This window comes from Brachycentrus maculatus, unplaced genomic scaffold (genome assembly GCF_059751285.1).
Source record: "Brachycentrus maculatus isolate JH-2025_06_01 unplaced genomic scaffold, ASM5975128v1 h1tg000469l, whole genome shotgun sequence".
In the NCBI taxonomy this organism is placed as follows: Eukaryota; Metazoa; Arthropoda; class Insecta; order Trichoptera; family Brachycentridae; genus Brachycentrus; species Brachycentrus maculatus.
In genome coordinates, this window is record NW_028281216.1 from 275,001 (window position 1) to 295,586 (window position 20,586).

General features: G+C 33.7%; 1 protein-coding gene across 1 annotated transcript in view; it reads right to left on the reverse strand.

Moving 5' to 3' along the window:
* The window catches only part of LOC148302263 (phospholipid-transporting ATPase ID-like), a 106,211-nt gene extending 88,683 nt beyond the window's left edge, over positions 1-17,528 (reverse strand). Inside the window, exon 1 of the mRNA XM_088271853.1 lies at positions 17,404-17,528. The gene's annotated coding sequence lies outside the window, so the exon portion shown is untranslated. The remainder of the gene's footprint in view (positions 1-17,403) is intronic.
* Between the last annotated feature and the right edge of the window lie 3,058 nt (positions 17,529-20,586).

A 20,586-nucleotide genomic window follows, 5' to 3' on the forward strand; every position in this document is an offset into this window, starting at 1 on the left:
TCGACACATTATATTTTACGTTATATTTTCTATTAAAAATATTTATAATAGTTGAAAATCAAAAAAAAAATCAAGCAAATAGTGCGCTGTCTCTTTCATGAAAATAAGTTAACACATTATATTTTATTATGTATTTTCTAATGTAAATATTTCTTATGGTGGAAAAAGAGTTTTCAATTATTAGCTGTTCGGTATAAGAACATATATTTTTTTTATAAACAACACATAATACATACAGATTTAGCATTTTTTTAAAATTAAATCATATTGAGGTGAAGGTTTTCCAAACAACTCTTATTAAAAGTTATTCGAAAATAAAATAAAACATATTGGAACAGAATTTAAACGTACTTGAGGAACAAATCATAATCGAAAAAATATCTACCAAAATCTAATTGTTACTCTTCAGGAAAAAAATAACGAAATCAACACTAAAAATATAATATATTATTATTGTCGATATAACACTCCCTTTATCATTCATCGTTCACTTTGTGAAATACCACTTAAAAGTGGAATTACACATATTATACATATCCCATTTAAGTTGTATTACACAAAGTGAACGACCAATGATAAGGATATTGTTATATAACCATACCACAAAGTTAACAATGCTTTTAATATACAAAATAAATTGTCGATATACCCAAGTTACAACGTGATTAAGGGTTTAACAATGACCGCAGGATATATTCTTGAATTTTAGCCCTTAAAAGATTGGGCTAATCTACAAGAGAGAAATGACATCATTCTTCGAGGTGTAAGTAAGTATAAGTCGAAGGGAAATCACTTTAATTTCATTAGTGCTATCAGGAGCGATCGTTTGTCTCCGTTCGGAGTACTCTTGGCCCATTTGTCAGGAATTATCACCGAGTGGCAGCAAAACTAGGCGGGTCTTGCCCTAATCGGGAAATGGAACCGCGATAAAACTACTTCATTTCCTCACCAATACCAAGGCGCAACGACAGAGGGAGAAATGATATAGTTGGAAGAAGAAAAAAGATATTACGCAATCTGAAGGAATGTATACCAAGAAAAAAAAAGTACTTATTACTATTCATACGGGTAAATTGTGTACACTGAACTCCTCATTCAAGCGTTGGATACATTTCATTCACGATACCGTGTAAAAAAAGGTATTCTAAAATAAATATAGAATATGGTGGATGGTTTCTTTGTATGGAAAATCAATTGAGAATATCAAAAATTAAATTCTTTATAGCCCATTGTTTCTTAGTTTTAATCTTAAAATACATACTTTTTAATAAAAATAAGATACTTAAAAAAATCAATGATAACTAAGATTATTCATTATTTAGTTCTATTCTACCTCCATTTCGCATTTCGCATATCGCTCATTCCTTTCAACAACGTCATATATCAAAAAACTTGATTTCTCACGAGATCGTTTTTAAAGTTTAAAAATATAATGAAATGTATTGAAAATACATATCAAGCCACTTATTGAACTTTTTACCGTGCAACAGATCTTTTTAGGTAAAACCTGAATGTTTTTTCTCCATTCGAAAAATATTTTTAAGTATATATTAAAAAAAATAAACAATACCTTTTCTTCAAAATGCACAAACAACACTTTCTGCCCTATAGCGGGTAAATATTAAGTTAAATATATGCCGCTTTTGCTGGGATATAGTACATTTTCTGTGCATTCCGAAAACATGCACAACTGAAAATTGTCGATGCTTGATATATGACGTTGTTGAAAGGAATGAGCGATTTGTGAAATGCGCGATATGGAGTGAGCGATGTCTCTCTTCACGTTATAGTGAGAAATAAGTTCATCCGAGGGATGTAGGAAATTCTAAATTACTGTGACGCATTCTTAGATTATTGTTAAGTTTTATGGTCAATTGTTTAAATGATGTAAGAAATGCGATAGCCAAAAACAATAGTTTGGCGATTATTTTAATAGTTCCTAAATATTAAGAGTAACGGGAATAAGTATAACCTTCAATTAGTCAAAAGCAGATATTGTCAGTGCTTGTGCGATTCTCCTTATTGTCCATAATACATAATCCAAATCTGCAATGCGTAATTCTAAATATGTACCGATTTAATCATTAGAAGAGTTGTTTCCGATACAGCTAACGACTATAGGCTGAAGGGCACGCCTATTCGCAGCAGACAATGGAAGATGTCCGTAGGAAGAAGGGGACAAATGTCAGAGCAGAGCCAAAACGGAGAACAATGCCGAGCGCAAAAATGTCGTGACATTTTCCAAAGGGCGACGCCCGGTGCCTTCCGCCCTTACGCGAGAAAATGTGGAACAAACTGCACAGTACATTCGCTCATAATGGATCCTAAAATATCGACGCGGTAGTCAATAAATTCATTAACCTTAAAGAATTACGAATATCTCAATTTGGATATAAATCATACCAAATAAAGTTATATTTCACTCTCTTTTAGCACAGTAAAAAAATATATATGTAGGCACCTACGATAAAGTTAAGCTTTCTCTTAATATATTTTGTTGTTTTATCTAATAAAATCAGAGGATCTGATCTTTTTTAAAGCCTTTTCCACCCTCTAAGGTACATAGGGCAATGCATCTTAGAGAAACAGTGTTATCTTGATTTAATTAAATTCAATTCAATTTATTCAATAATTAATATATACATTACAAACTAACATTTAAGGCGTATACATTAAAAAGTAAGCAAAAAGACTCTTGTTAAATGTGTAGAAGAATCAATTGATCGATACTTATGGCAAGGTGATCTGATCAGTTTGGGCTTCAGGTACCAGTCCAAGTCAACATTAAAGTGAAAAAGTGTTAAATTTATTATTCCTGAAATACAGTTTTACCTTTACTTGCAAGATTTACGCGAGAAAATGTGAAAAAATGGCGACCCATAGTCACAACTGTCGTCAAGAAAAGGCATTTCAGAGAGCTTGCCTCTTTTACCAGGCATAAAACTTCCGCTGCCCAAAACATCCAACGCTGACAATCAATCCGTCGGCAGTTCTGATCCGAACTTCAGGACGCGGACCCGACTTGAAAGGATGGAAGGCTGGCACATGACAGAAGAGCCTGGAGGTAGATTGTGTACTCCATCTCCTCCTCGTAGGAAGTGGATTTGGATTAGTAGTAAAAATATTTATTTAGTTATATGACTACTTAGTATTATTCGTCGAAAAACGATTAGTTCAATATACATATGTATGTAGAGTCATGCCATAACAGGACCAAAAAAAACAAAGTACCTACTCGTAAAGCCAAAAAAAGCATTTTCAGTACGTTACATCGTTTATATTCGTCCGATGTTTATTGTATTTTTATTTTATTTAAACTTCATGTACAGAAAAGAAATACTTATGTACGTAGGCTGGCTTATTGTTAATAAGCAATATTTTCCAGCCAACCAAAAACAGACTAGTGATATTGGTCAAAACGTTTGATACCTTATATAGCTGTTTGCAATCAGAGGGTAGATAGTGCTTGAACATAAATTAAAATTGTACTGCTGTTTTAATTAAGCAACTAATTTATATTATATTAAATGTTTATGAAAATTATGAATTGATGATAATAAGGAAGGTAAAGGAAGAAGGGAGTTAAAGGGAGGGAAGGAGGTAGAGGAAAAAAAAATATTCGTCAACCTGAACAATTCATTGGCCGAGGTTTTACTCAATATTGCATTATTTATATTACTTTCAATTCAAGGAGCTTTGAAATATATATACGAACAGTTTTCTTGCCCTAGTCCTAAATTTTAATAGGAGTTACCTATTCTTCGAATCGTGAATAAATCAACCAGATATTCTTTTTATTTTTCATTTAGTTTTTTAAGTATTTGCCACGGTGTATAATATATTTCACCTTGAACGGCACAACTCCCCGTGTCACGGAGGCGGTCGCAGCTGGACTCGATGTGGCGAGGGAGATGCGGTCGGTAAGACGACTACCCCAACACACTCGCGTCGACACCAATGTTGCCACTGCACTACAAGGAATTTTGCTGTCCGGCAGTCCGGTTTTTTTAAAAATAAAAGCGATGACAGCTTAGCGTGATCGAGTTCACGCGCACCGATACGAAGAAAGACGGACAAAAGCACAAGCAAATCATCCGTTTTATCATGCTAACCGGACTGCCGGACAGTAAAATTCCGTGTAGTGCACAAGCGTCCTATGGGCGTTTGTCCACTACACGGAATTATACCGTCCGGCACGTCAGTTAGCGTTTTAAACGATGATTGGCTTGTATTGGCTTGTGCTTTTGTCCATCTTTCTTCGGATCGGAGCTCTTGATCTGTGCGTGAACACGTTGTGAGTAAATTTGATCACGCTAAACTGTCGTAGTCGCTTTCATTTTTCAAAACCGGACTGCCGGATGGTAAAATTTCGTGTAGTGCATAAACGCCCTATGGGCGGTTCGGTATTTATTTCTGATTAATTTTCTCCTTTATAAACGATGCTTTTGTTAACCAAGAATATCATGCTGTACTTCGCCATATAACAGTTTGATAGGCAACTTTGTTTCCGGCTGTGGAAAGGCTGTTGCTTGATTGGAATGCTATCAAAAGATATTTTCGTGAAGAAGGTGATAATGAGTGCAATAAAATTATTTGGTCCTTCGTTGCTAATGAAAACAGTGGATTGCAGAGTGCAGGACAGCCGTAATAAATTAGCTGCGGACACAGTGAAGGCTGAATTATCTATACGATGTAATTTCTGACATGTCGCGAAATGCACGGAGCAGTTAAAGCAAATAAGGCATTGCTGGAAGCGTGCATTAGTGAGAAAAAATATAATTTTTATAAGTTAGGTTAGCTAGTTGCTCTTGTGCAATTGTACTTAGTATTTTATGCTAATAATATAAATAAACTATTCATTTATTGATTTGGTGTTTGATTTGTAGAATTTATGGATTAAATGTTAAATCAAACACAGATTTTTTGAGTCTACTAAGTTGTATTTTATTGTGTTTAAAAAAAACACATAAAAATCAATATTGTGACAATTGTTTGAAATTCCATAACTAGGCGAAACAATATTGATTTTTAAAACTCAATATGTCTTAACAGACTCAAAAAATCTGTGTTTGATTTAACATTTAATACATAAACGATTAAAACTTTTTTTTTATCACTGTTCGGTATTTATTTGGAAAAGACCTGGCAACCCTGGTCGACACCCGAGGGGAGGGACAGCCGGTGATATTCCCACGTAAATAATTCAAGTGCGACCTTCACAGTGCACAGATGTGAGGTAAAGGACATGTCGTGTTCCGTGCGGCATCAGTTGGTCACTTTCCCCAAAACTACCGCCCTACTTATATCTTCGAAATGCGTCAAAAGTTTTACAATTTTTTTTCCATTTGAATCAACTTTAATTTCGGGCTATTATTTTTTTTTGCCGAAAGAAATGATTTTTTTTAAAAACCTTTTAATGTAGGTTCATCAATAATTGTCACGGAAAATATATCAACGCTTAGTCCGAGCAGTTGATATAAACAGTAGTCTATGTCTCTAAAAAATATTTTATTGATTTTCGCGCTCTGAGCTTCAAAAATTTTGAATCTCGTAAAAAACGCATGAAGGTTTCAATAAAACCTTAAATAATATTTTCATTAATTGACACCACGGTCACTTTGTGGTAAAATCGAACTCTTTTTAATTTAAGTTTTACTTAGTAAATACTTCTTAAAAATCTATTGTCACAGGTGTTTCCATGCATTCCGCATTATTTTTAACCACCATATACGGTGTCTCCACTCATTTACGAGTGATTTTTAACAAACACCCTTAGCTCGTGTTGGTCTTCGAACCGAGTCATGATGAGTCGAAACGCATGTCATGAATATTTAAAAATGTATGGATAGTGTTATGGTAGTTATGTAAAGAGACACTTGCATTCTGATGTAGTTATTGTCCTGACGAAGAGACGGTAACATCTCGTAGAGTAAAAAATAAAAATAGACGAGTCAGATATGTTTAACTTGCGCATTCTGAAAAGTTTTGAAATACATACCACTATTCACATGAGCAAATCGTAAATGGCACGAAAAATTTCGCCACTAATGCTGATACATTCATGTTCATTCAATTTGTCAACCTAAATGGATACGTAAATATCAGAGGTGTCAAGAACTCTGATTGGTTGCACACACCAAATGCCACATTCGACGGCTCTATAATGGTATTCTCCGACTTACACCACGTTCTCCTCGTGTCACTCGGATTGTGATATTCGAGCGGATGTCGTGCTGCGCTCGGGAAACCACACCTTAGCTGAAAGCACGAAAGGAGTTGCAAAAACAAATTCCCTACGTGTTGGGAGCGCAATTCAATTTAGACAATGATCGTTAATTTATTAAATATGGGAGGTGTGGCTACCTTCCGCAACTTATAAACGAATATTATAAACGAGTCTTTGATATTTATTAGTTAAGTCAATGCCAACTTTTCTTTGGCAAATCCCAAACCGAATATCTCCTTATTTCTTATAGCCAATCACTAAGAGGGTCAAAATTATTATTAACAAAAGTTACATACGCCCTTCTGAGGAGTTAATTATATCATTTATGGCTTTATATTTTACATTTTGCCCTGCGTTTTCTGATTTGTTTTTCAGTCTTATTAATTAATCTTAATTATATGTCCCAAAATGAGTAATGGAAATTACTCACCGAGAATATGATATATGTGGCTTATGTATGTAATTTGTTGAAATAAATAAATAGAAAAAATCTAGATGTCTCAACATAATAAAGAAAAATTAAACTTATTGGGCGACATTTAATATCAAAAATTGTAAATTTACAAACTTTTTTAGAGTACAGATCTTGAATCCGTGTAAGATTGTTTCTTAATTACTTCACATATCAGGGAATGGATGAAAAATTGATTATCAATTTATACCAGCCAATGATATTTCAGCCCTGTAAATACCAGAACCTTAATATTTTCATCGAAATAAACTTCTTCATCAATGTTGAGATATCAATAATAAATCGTTACTAATCATTCGAACTAAATTACTAGAGAGAATAGAACGCCACATCACTCTGTCTTTGCAAACATTCTTCGCCTCTTCCACGTTCATGCATCTCCTCATACATACCCGCCGATTGTGACATCTGAGACATCCACTAAATTGAATCACTTTAAACAATCGAATATTATTCGAATAAATGGATTTATCAAATAACTCGATTATCTTCATTCGATCGATCCCATCGCTAATTCTCAGTTGGACAGGAATGATCGAGGTTGTGGTAGTCGTTCACAAGTCCACGAATCGAGTCGAGTTTCCATTTCTGGCAATATGCCCAAAAAACGGAAGGATTCGTCATGACACGAACAATCACATATATATTTATCTTAATACCTATACAAAGTAGGTATATAACAAGGAAAAATTGCCATGAATTTAAAAAAGGAAATGGCGAATGATTTTACGTCCGGAAATAGAAAGCTCAAAGGCCATGACAAGATAACATTTGTCGAATATAATGAAACATTTTTCATTACAACGATACAACTGATCATTTCGGCAAGGTTCAACATTATCATCAATCAAATTTGTGCGCCACGATATTAATTAACTCGAATCATCGATGTATCACGCGAACATCTATTCTCCTAAATCAAAATGGCATTATAAATTATCTATACCTAATTTCACACAGATCCGAGACATTTTCTACAAAATGTTGAGTTTGATTTATTTATTTATTATTATTTGTAAATTTAACAAAAAAATTACAAAAATTCAATTAACATTAACGAGTAACACAAAACAGGTATTTGTACCATTTCAGTTTAAAATTTCACATTTCGCTCACTCCTATCAACAACGTCATAAATCAAAAAACTTGATCATTTTTAAAGTTTAAAAATATAATAGAATGTATTAAAAATAAATACCAAGTCATTTATTGAACTTTTGACTGTGTAACAGATCTTTTCAGGTAAAAACTGAAGGTTTTTTCTCCATTTGAAAAATATTTAGTGTATTTAAAAAAAAATAAAACAATACCTTTTCTTGAAAATGGAAAAACAACACTTTCTGCCCAGTAGCGGGTAAATATTAAGTTAAAAATATGCCGCTTTTGCTGGGATATAGTACATTTTCTGGGCATTCCGAAAACATGCACAACTGAAAATTGAGGATTTTTCATATATGACATTGTTGAAAGGAGTGAGCGATTTGTAAGTTAGTAAAAATAAATGGAAGAGGGACGTGAGGGTGGAAAAGGGGAAAGATCAAAGCTCAAGTCAAGGACAAATTATATAACAATAGGGACACATCACGATATGAATGTCGACTGTTGATAATAAATTAAATGTTGATAATAAAATAATGATATTTGACTGGGGGAATAGAATTAGCGAGTCTGCCCCTTGTCCTCAAATTTTGATATGTGACGGACATATGTAGTGACAGCACTCTGCCCAGAGTTAGGTGGCGAATTCAAGAAAACGGAATCACTTCGTTCAGATCCATCAATCACGGGACAGCATTAGACAGAATAACAATTATTATTTTTACCAAAGTTTACTTTTGCTGCCCACCTAATACTACGGAGGTTAACCCTACATTAGTAAACTATCATACGAGTGACGTTGTTATTAAGCTTTCGTAAAAAATACGACGCAGAAGTAAAACGGTAATAAATAAGATGATCAAAAACTTTTATTATTTTAGAAGTTATAATAATATTCTTTGTTTTTTAGAGATCGCGTCTTCTTTCTGGCTCCATCTCAACTTATCGTCTTTGTAGACTGTTAGGATCAGCTCTCCTCGTTCTCAGGTTGTAGGTCCTTCTATCATATACAACGTCACCTAGGTCATGCCTTCGAATCATGTTATCTTTTTGCAGCATCCATGATTTTTTTGGTCGACCTCTAGATGTCTTTCAAGGAAGTTCAATGGCAATCGGTTGGTTTAAGAGATCACGTAATAATAATAAAAAAGTACATTAGGAATGTACTGTGAAACAGCGGGCGCGGGAAAGACGCGAACATTATTTTTTCCTTGAATGGTAATTTTCCCGTCGTAATTTTTACGATAGTCTAGAATTCTAAGGTTAAAGGCGGCAGATGGTCGCGGCCCGGCGACACGAGCGGAATATTTCACGGGAAATTTTCACTAATTGAAATAGTCACGCAGGTTATCTAGAAATAAATCTGTGTTTTGGTACCGGGAAAATAAAAAGGCTTAATTAAACCGCACCCTAATCCCCTGAAAGCACTCCCGGGGCCGCCCACAATTACTGGGTGGCGCACCATCCCTACAGCTTTAGTAATCGCCCATTTTTAAAGCGTAGAAGCAAAATCTCAAGAGTGGAAGGATGGAAACAATTCGAAACAAATCAATTAGGATATTTTCAATGAAAAAAAATAACGTCGCCATTTAAAAAAAGCCCTCCATGGCGTTTAAAGTATTAAAGGAAAATGTTTTGTTAAAATTTTAACAATATTAATATTATTTATTATATCAGACACAGGATACTGGATTTTCACCCTACGGATGAGATGTCAATACTATAGCTTTTTTTACTTGCACTCTACTTCTATCTTTTTTCATATAAAAAAGATTGACAGATGTTTCATATAAAATTAAAACACCTAAGTATATGATAAAATTTACTTTAAATAAGTATACACATATAAAAATAAAAAAAAGAGAAATATTTGTGTTTTTATCATTGACACAAATATTTCAATTTCATACTATTTCTGTGAGCCTAAGCGGCTCTTTATTAGAGATAGGTATCAAATTGTGGTATAGTGGGTTCGAACCGAGAACCTCTGACTTAAAGAGTCCGCGACACTAACTACGGTACCACAACCCGACATTTTTACAATAATGAAACATAAGCTAATTTTCAAAAATTGTCATGGACTGGAAAATAAAACAGATAACCTATTACCTATTTTACTTTTTCTTTTATATACTTTACTAATTTTCACGGCCGTTTATACTGTTGTTTGGTTTTAGGATATCATACAATTGTGTTGATCTTAATGCCGACGTTTCAGCCTCCGTTGCAGAGGGTATCATCAGGGGGATATTATGTCAAAGAATATTATGATTTAGTAAATATAAGTTATCTTGTAAAAATAGGAAGAATAGCGATATAAATAAATTCACCTAGAGTTAGCCTTGCATATTCAATTCAATTCAATTCAATTCAATTTATTCAATAATTAATATATACATTATAAACTAACATTTAAGGCGTATACATTAAAAAAAAAAACAAATTAAAAAGTAAGCAAGAAGACTCTTGTTAAATGTGTAGAAGAATCCCGCTTCAAAAAACTCCTACGGACACATGGAACAGATACATATCCAATGTGATATTGTTCAACATAGCGGTAGATCTTCCTACAGGCATAACCATCGGCAGGTTGGTCCTGTATATAGGAATGTGAAACAATCTATGTCGACGCTGTCTTAGGTAACTATCGGGAACATACAGACCAATGCTCCGGATAATTTCAGGATTATCGATCATACCGCGCAACAATCGAAAAAAATACGTAATCAAATACACATTCCTTCTAGTCTCTAAACTATTGGAAAATTAAATTTATATAAAGATATCATCTAATGTTAATTAGGTACCGCAGAATAGGGCTAATTGAACTTTGATGTGTTACTTGAGCCCAGCACAAAAAATAATATTTAGATCGTGGTATCGATCGAAGTATCGTGACAATAAGTGTCACCTGTCAGGGAAACAATAAATCATGTCGATACGTTCATTATGGTAGACTAAATACAGATTTGATTTTTTTTTGTGCTGGGCTCAAGTAACACATCAAAGTTCAAGTAGCCCCGTTCTACGGTACATATAGGGAACTTCGATACGTAAAGTCATAATAACTGTAATCTAAAAAATACAGAATAGATCACTTTTGTGAAAATTAACTCCTAAAATATTATTTCATACTTTCACTTGTAACATTAAAAACACTAAAACTTATTATGATAAAATAAAAAATGTAGCCATATCTTTTGACATTATTTTTAGAGCATCGATGTTGAAAAGTTAGAAAGCTCTGTATTCATGTAGTTATTAATACAGTGTTAATTAGATTCATACATTTTTTTTAATTAACTGATTCGGCAGTCACTTTGCGGTAGTATCTATTCATTCACAAAGATTTTTATTTTTATTTTTACGCAAAGATTTCTAGCAAATTTATCTTCACAGACCCTTACTGTCGAAATAGTAAACCAAAAGTTTTTCGAAACAGGAAACCAATTTTTTTTTCTCTCATATTATTTTTGACATCTCATCAAAGATGAAGAAGAATATGGAAGTCTAGGCATTTACGGAGATGACGACCGTCACAGGCTTTAAGTGATCACATTACACACGTGTAACATTCACCAATTCTACCCATTATTGACAACCAAACTTTTCAAATTCTTGGAAGTTTTATATATAAAATAACTAACCATCACGCCGCTTCCCCGCAGGGGTAGGCAGAGAGAATAGAACGCCACACCACTCTGTCTTTGCAAACATTATTCGCCTCTTCCACGTTCATGCATCTCCTCATACACACCCGCCATTTGTTTCGACTCCTAACCTGACCGCTCTCAAGTATTTGGCATACCTGATCGTGCCAAGTTTTTCTCGGTCTTCCTCTGCTCCTTTTTCCTATTACCTTCTCCTCACAAATTTGTTTTACCGTTCTTTCCTCACTCATTCGTTCTACATGTCCCAATCATATCAACACACTTTTCTTAATTATATCGAAAATGCTTGTCTCAGCTTTGCATTCTCTCCTTATTTCACTATTCGAACATCTATCATACATCGTTTCAAATTATTCTGAGAGATCGCATTTCGACTGCAATCAGTCTACTTTCATCCGTCTTTTGCCAACTCCATGTTTCACTTCCATACATTAAGGTTTCAAGTTTTATATATATGAACCAATTTTGAAACATTGTTATTATTTTCTCTCCGTGACAGTCTCCCGAGAAGAGAGTGAAAATATTCGCAATATGATGTGTAGGTACTTGAGACGTAGTTCTGACATAAAACCGAAATAGATTCTGGCATTAATATAAGTATTAAAAATCATGTTCCAATATTGGGCCGGTAATGCGTCGGGCGGGCTGAATTGCGCCCAAACTCACCCAGAGTGGCCTCCGCGAAACGCAAACTTGCAAATGAACTAAACACACATGGTAATTATGCCATATTTACTGGTGCAACCTCCGAGTACCTACACAATAACTTAACAAACAATCCTCACCGCTGGACAAAACTACTGGCGCTGAATATCGCGAAGGCGATTTTCTTTATATGACGATATCAAACATCATCATCAAATGAAAACAATAAATGCTGACGACCGTCATAGGCTGGTTTACACACGTGTAACATTCACCAATTCTACCCATTATTGACAACCACACTACTTAAGTAGTGTGGTTGTCAATAATATATATAAGTGTTTCACTCTCTCTTGCTGCTCGCTGATAGTGTTTGAAGGAGACGTGTATTTACCAGTGCTTACTATTTGTTATTTTATTATGATTTTTTGTTTTAAGACTATTTGTTATAAGACTTTTTGTTTCTCTATTAGTGTATTCATTAGTGTATTTTTATATAAGATACTGTATATATGTATTATCTTAAAGGCTTCAGCCGTTCAATAAATAAATAAATAAATGAACCATAAATAAACCAATTTCGAAACATTGTTCTTAAATCACTAGAACTTCACCAGAGACATCAATGAATGAGATGAAAAGAAGCTTTTTATTTAGCAGAAACTCTTATATTAGTATGTGAGGTCCGAATCCTGGATTATAATCACATAAGTACATAAGAAACGCCAGAAAATATCATTTTCGTTTTTATTATTTAATATTATAATTTGACCAGTTAATTTATTTACAACATTTTGAGTGTGTCCAAATAGTCCCAGACTTCCATATTCTCTTCACCTTTGAAGAGATGTCAAAAAAATTATATGAAAAATAACTCCTATAATTGGAAATAATCCAGATTTGTGAACAAGTATTTGGACACACTCAAAATGTTTTTAGGTTTTTTGTTTGTTTTATTCGTTAAGGCATTACAGTTTTTACAAAAATATAAAATTTTTTTTTTTCAATACCCCTAATTTACATTTTCCTTAATTTAGGTTTTTGTGAGCAAAAAGTCAAAAAATCTTGATTGATATAAGATATTGAACCCATTGTGTCTATTGTATTATTGTATCTTTTGTTTCGTATTTAGGGATCAACCTTGTTCATTTGTTATTAACTATACATAACCACTAGAATTTTTAAGTCAAATAAACTAAAAATGCTACAAATCCTTGTAAATAATAGACATAGAGAATTTTCTATGGCAACTAATAAATATATATTTCTTTAAGTCTTGTTCTCAAATTTTTTTGTATCGTTGTCCTCCACACCTTTGCACGGCCATCCGCGTCGTTCCAACCACTATGAACTTGCGGTAGGCTCATCACAAAATTATAGAGTAGGCGGTCACGTACTCCAGGCAATTATGTTATAGATCCAACGTGAAAGTCGGTCGCAGAACGGGCGCGCCCTTTAAATCATTGTACAGGTTGAGGATTCACGGTTATCTATAGGGCGGGGGCAGGTCAGCCCTAAAAAGGCTTTTACTGGATAACGCTGTCTCATAAATCCGCCCCCGCGGTGACGAACGACGGCTAATCGCCAAGAGACGTAACTTTGCAACTTGAATAAGGAAATTCAGTGAAAAAATGTATTTTGATATCAATAGGTTATTTTCAGTCGGGAGGAATTTCGGATTTAACATACATAGTTTAAGGCCAAGCTTATCGCTCACTTCTTTCAAGAACGTTATAAATCAAAAATCGTCAATTTTCAGTTGTGCGTGTTTTCGGAATGCCCAGAAAATGAACTATATCCCAGCAAAAGCGGCATATTTTCAACTTAATATTTACCCGCTACAGGGCAGAAAGTGTTGTTTTTGCATTTTGAAGAAGAGGTATTGTTTAATTATTTTTTTAAAATAAAATAATTATTTTTCAAATGGAGAAAAAACCTTCAGGTTTAACCTAAAAAGATCTGTAGCACACTAAAAAGTTCAATAAGTGGCTTGATATTTATTTTTAATAAATTGTATTATATTTTTAAACTTTAAAAACGTTCTCCTGAAAAATCACGTTTTTTGATTTATGACGTTCTTGAAAGGAGTGAGCGATATGTTAAGACGCAACTTAATTTTATCTAATTCCAGTTAAAATTTTACGTAATTAATTTTTTTCTTAAAACACCGTTTTTGCAATGAAAATACAAGTTTTTCTTCGAAATCATAAATTAAACCCTGAAGAGGGCAACAGATTGTTGCCGAAACTAGTTGGTTGTTAGTAAAAATGTGAGTGGATAAAAAAACAACGACTCTTTATTTCTTAAAATAATATTTCTTCTTAATAATTATACGGTTTTGATAAGAAAAGAGTTATTGAAAGGTAGGAAGTTAGAAAAATTGTAAAAATATTTTTTCTAATATATATATATTCTAAAAAACAAAAAAAATCCGATATACATTCTTTAAAAAATCGGGTGCGAGTAGACATGTGACCTCAATGCGAGTTAATGAATGCTGGGCCTTAAATATGATATTAAAGTTTTTTAAAGATTCATTGTATGTACGAGTATAAAATTGAAAAAAAAAATTTTGACCTCTGAACATAGATAAAGAAGAATATGGAAGTCTGAGTATTTACGGGGCTTCTGTTATACTGTCATAGGCTGGTGAAATTATCACTTTACACGCGTGTAATATTCACCATTCTACCCATGATTGACAACCACACTACTAAAATTTCGGAAGTCATACATATACATATACATATGTACAGTGGCGTGCAGATTTTAATCGCGGTAGGCAGAAGGATTGGTAGCCAATATTAAATAAGGCATAGTAGGCACTGGTCGTGTTTCTATATGGAAAGCGAGTAATCCAGGGCTGTCAATCATGGGTAGAATGGTGTATGTTACACGAATCACCGAATCAACGAATAAGCGAATCGTCGAATTAGCAAGCTAGTGAACGAGATTCAATCAAAGTTGGGACTCGGTCACACAATCAATGTAAATAAATGAACGCGTAATTTAGATCGGGTCGTTCACGAACAGCCCTCGTCTATGGGAGGTACGATTTACAAAAATGGCAATTCATACATCATAAATACACAAATAGTACGGCAATTTTTATTATCATAACACCTGGAAAACATCAATACTGTATTGGTATAGAAAATCCACCAAGGGAAGAAGGGGTGAGTGAGGGGGAAACTCCCGGAAATGTCTAAATTGACTGACATGCCATTTTCGGCGCTTCATTCTTTGCAATCACAAAAGATTGGCGTTCTCATTGGAAATAATCGATATTCAAACTGCTTATAAAGCCCTTAAACTGAACTTAAATAAACGGATTCGGCGAATTTGGGTATTTACGGAATAAAAACACGTAGATTTGGGAAGTATGTTTTCTAGGGATGGAGAGATTGATAATAATATAGAAAAGAGAGTGAATGCCGGGAACAGAGTGAATGGTGCTCTGAATTCACTTAAGTATAGCAAATAAAAATCTATCAGCGAAAGTCAAACTGGCAGTATACAATGGAGTCCTGGTTCCAACCCTAACATATGGAAGTGAAGCATGGAATTGGCAAAAGAAGGATGAAAGTGGACTGAATGCAGTCGAAATGCCTTCAATCAGACGAATTCGCCCCCCGTTTTTGTCTACCTAAATCGAATCTTCGAAAAATGCTAAATATCCTCCTTATCTTATTCTTACCCTCATCCGCACACAATAGTGCATAGGGCACTGCTTGATGCGATGTTTAGTTGATCGTTAATTTTATAAAGGTGGGGTGATCAGTCTTACGCCTCAGGTCCAGTGCAAGCCCAGGGTAATGTCGAATAAATACTTAGTTAAAACAAAAAACACCATTTTATTCATCTTGACCCCCTGGAAATCGAACCCGGGACCTCCAGCGTGATAGCCAAACGCAGTAAACACTACGCTATGGAGGGGGGCAAAATGGTCAATCACAATTGCACAAAAGAAAAATCTCAATACAAACGTTCACATTTGTAACACTTTCAGTTTTCAAGATAACAAAATGGTTTTTAAAAAAATTACCCCTTCCTTTTCACCACCCTAACGGATTGAATTTAAAAAAAAACAGCGAGTGCTTAGGTTATAAAATCATTTCATATTTCTAGGCTAAGCAGTTTATTTAGGCTGTACGTTGGTGAGTCTGTGAACCAGCCAGGCAGTCAGTCAACACTGCCTTCAATATACACAAATCTGAATTCATGGAGTTTTAAAACGATACATGATATTTGAAGTGAAAAAAAAAACAATTCCACCTGTTGCAAAGTACTCTTCGATGCAAAATACCCACACTTTACTAATACTGCATTATATAACACCCACAATATTACATATATTGCATTATTGTAAATACATAAGCGGGTATGTATGAGGAGATGCATGAATGTAGAAGAGGCAAAGAATGTTTGCAAAGACAGAGTGGTGTGGCGTTCGATTCTCTCTGCCTACCCCTGCGGGGAAGCGGCGTGATGGTTAGTTAGTTAGTTAGTTCATATACTTATGTACATATTTTTTATTTTTTTTAAAAAAGAGATATATTTGTGTTTTTATTATTTACACAAATATTTCAATTTCATACTATTTTTGTGAGCCTAAGCGGCTCATTATTAGAATTAGGTATCAAATTGTGATAGAGTGGGAACCTACAAACTCTGACTTAAGAGTCCGCGACACTAACCACGGGACCAAAACCCGACACAATCAAAAGAATATTGTGTTTTCTTGTGTTAATACTAATTACATTTAAAAAATAAACTTTAAAAATAAATTCATTATGGGTATTATCTACCCACTAATGTCACTAAGATGATTTTCAAGAAATTGAAAAAATCATACGAGAAACACGTATACACTTTTAAGGTTAAATAGATAAATGATTTTCCTTTGTTATTAATATAACAATTGTTATTTGATTAAGCGAAATACTGAGAAATTCATAGTTTTGAAGTTTATATTTCTTATGTTGACGTCAGGGGCAAAAATGTGTGGTAAGAAAAATAAAGTTTTCGAAAGTATGTCACATATTGTTTTTAAAAACTTTCGTCAATGTAATACCGAATGAGAGAAAAATGTATAACCTTTAATCAACAATTTAAATTGTTTGTTTATCTCAAAACTAATAGAGATACCGATAGAAATATAAAATAAACTCACCTGTCGCACGTGAAATGTCAAAATTATAGACAGACAGGTAGCCGACAGACAAAATGAAAACATATATATCTGGTAGCTTTAAAACCCAATGATAAGTAAATTAATATTAATTACATACCTTGCAAACTCTAGGACACTGATTTAAACACATATATGCACTCAAATTCACAACACACAGCATAATTCCCGCTACTGCCAGGAACGAAAACACCCGCCATGTTGCTTTTGTCAACATAAATTTACGGATGTGATCATTGCACTGCTTTCTAGATTAAAAAAAAAACACTATGCCGTGATCGAAGCTGCAAGACGCTTACCCATATCTCAAAAGTCAGTAGGTTCGTCATTAGGTGTGGAAATAATTATGTATTACCCATCTATTACTTAATAATTATTAAATTTTATTTTGGCGACCAAGAAAAAATAAGGATTTGTGGATTCAAATAAAAAGCAGCTAAATGTACATTATTAATATGGTATCTATGTATTTTGTATTATCATGATGTGAAAAAAAAACATTTTCAATGTATTTTTAAATTGTTTTACAGTGGAACCTCTCATCACGAGCAAAAAAAAACTGAAAAAGTTGCTCCCTTAGCGAGCGATGTTTCGCATAATGAGTAACAGAAGAAAGGTAAGTCCCTTTTTCACGACATTCACCTGTGAACCGGGACTTTCACGGCTTGGGAAAGAGTTACCAAGGGGACCCTAACTTCTGCTTAGAAAAAACTTTGGCCAGAGAGTGTTGTCAAATGTGATTTTGAAACAGTAACTGTGTAGTCTACAGTCAGCGAGATTGTGTCATTAGCTAATATCACGGTGCTCGAGGTGAATAACAACGATATTGAAGAGCTTGTGAAAGAGTACAGCCAAGAGCTGACAACCGAAGAATTTATGGAGTTGCATCGTGTTTCACAGCAATACATTATGGAGGAGGACGAAGTAGCAGAGCAACAATCTTCTAGCACAATAAGAGAAATGCTGAAAGCATGGGAAACTGTTGCACATTAAGAAGCATCATCCTAATAAGGAGGTGTCTATTCCTGTTACAAATTTATTCAATGATAATGCTGTGACACATTTTCGCAAAATTTTGAAGCGTCGGCTAAAACAAATGTCTTAAAACAGTTTTCTAATTAAAAGGGATAAATTATTTGCCATAAATTCATATTTTTATTTAGGTTTTTTTCAAATCTAAATTATATTCCAAGTTTTAACACTTATTAACAATTTACAAGTAATTTTATTTGAATAAACGTTAAAAAATAGATATTTAATAAAATACAGTTTTCTTTCGGCCTGGAATGCATTGATATATTTTCCATTGATTTCTATGGAAAAAATGTTTCGCTTAACGAGTAAGATGCTGGAACGAATTAAAGTTGTTATGAGAGGTTCCACTGTACTATTTTTTATTGTTGTACTTTACCATATCCACTCTCTATGTGAAGCATACGGAATTTACAAACTGCCTCCAGGCTCTTCTGTCGGCTGCCAGATCCCTTGAATCTTCTCAAGTCAAATCCGCGTCCCGAAATTCATTGTCCTGGGTGGTGGGAATCTGATGCCTTGTAAAAGAGTCAACTTGATAAAGTCTTTCGGGAGGCATGTCGGTTAGGTACATTGACTAGCCAACCGAATAGCCTTTTCTTGGCGACAGTTGTAACGTCCTACGCCGTATTTCTTCGTTTTCTCAGAAAGTCAAACCACCTCACGCCTAAAATTCCTCGTAGGCATCTATTTTCAAAGCTGAGTATATGGTTACTCTGAACGCTTGAACCATGTCTCGCAGGCATTATAATTTTTTTACATGAAATAAAATTGCTGGTATTGAATTGTTTTGGAAAATTTTATATATTTATAAAGTATTAATTTTATTTACTGGGTTGTGGTCCCATGGCCATTCTTGATTACCGTCGCGGATTCTTGAGTCAGAGTTTCTGGGATCGAACTCACTCTAAAAAAATTCATACATATTTCTAGTAATGAGCCGCTTAGGCTCACAGAAGTAGTATGAAATTTAAATATTTTTGTAAATAATAAAAATAAAAATAATTCTATAATTAAAAAAAAACCTGATTTACAAAAAAGGCTTTGTATTTTTTCCTGAATACATTTTATGAATAATTTTTGTAACTACATATAAATTAATCATATAACAAAGGTTTCAATTGATATGGGTGTTGTGCTTTATTTTCACATTCTTACATTTCCGGCCCTTTATTTCCTACTACCCACTCACTGATAGTTAAATGGTTTGTGGTATCGTTCCTCTTAAATACTAATTTAGAAGGCACTGGATCTATGAATGAAATCTTTAGTGAATTAGCATATTGATAATTACATAAACTAGCATATTCAAAACCTTCATAAGGTCTCTGGTTGTCATGATTACAAACAATTATAAAAACCGTGTTGCAGAGCGTCCAGCATGGCAAAATATAATGATTTAGTGCTGGATAATATGCAAATGATCCATGTAACTAAAAAGAAAAAGGAAAATAAACTATGTGATCATTACAGAAACTTCTTATCTAAGTAATAACTATTGTAAAGAAAGTATGTTTCTAACAAAAAAAATGCTCAAATAAACGGATCATTTTATTGAAGACAAATATTTTAAATACATTTAAGTCTTCACAAAAATAATAAAATACATTTTGGCATATTCATTACACAAAACCTGGTGCCATTAGTTTGTAGTTTTTGTCTTTAGTAAACAAGATTGTTCAATGTTGAAAGTTAAATAGTGTATTAAGTGATTACTTAAACATGCCTGATGAGTCCATAAGCCCTGTAAATTCCTATACTTCCACATTCTTTTTTATTCCTTCTCTCTGTTGAGATATTGACATTTTGTATACATTAACAACAAAATATTTATATAAGTCATGTCGTACCAAGCGGGCCTCGATTTCCCTCCATTGATGGTACTCTTATTTTTTCAAGCATCTCTTTCTGGATAACGCATCTCTAATACCTCCAAAAATTACCTATTTCCTCCAAACACATGGAACCATTCCCGGCAAAATATCCCAAAAAATCTTACAATTAGGAGTGATCCTTGGATCATTCCAAAGTATACAATTTATTTTTCAGATGATGCGTATATTTATGTGACCTAGACAAATTATATTTATCTATAATAGTTGTTTAAAATATTTAACTGGGAAAAGATGAATATGACTTGATGAGTTAGGTTAGGGTAGGTTATAAATAAAATACACATTTTGAAGGAATTGTCAGTTGTATTTAGCAAATAATATTCCTTACACAAATTTTATATTTTTACCATATAGTA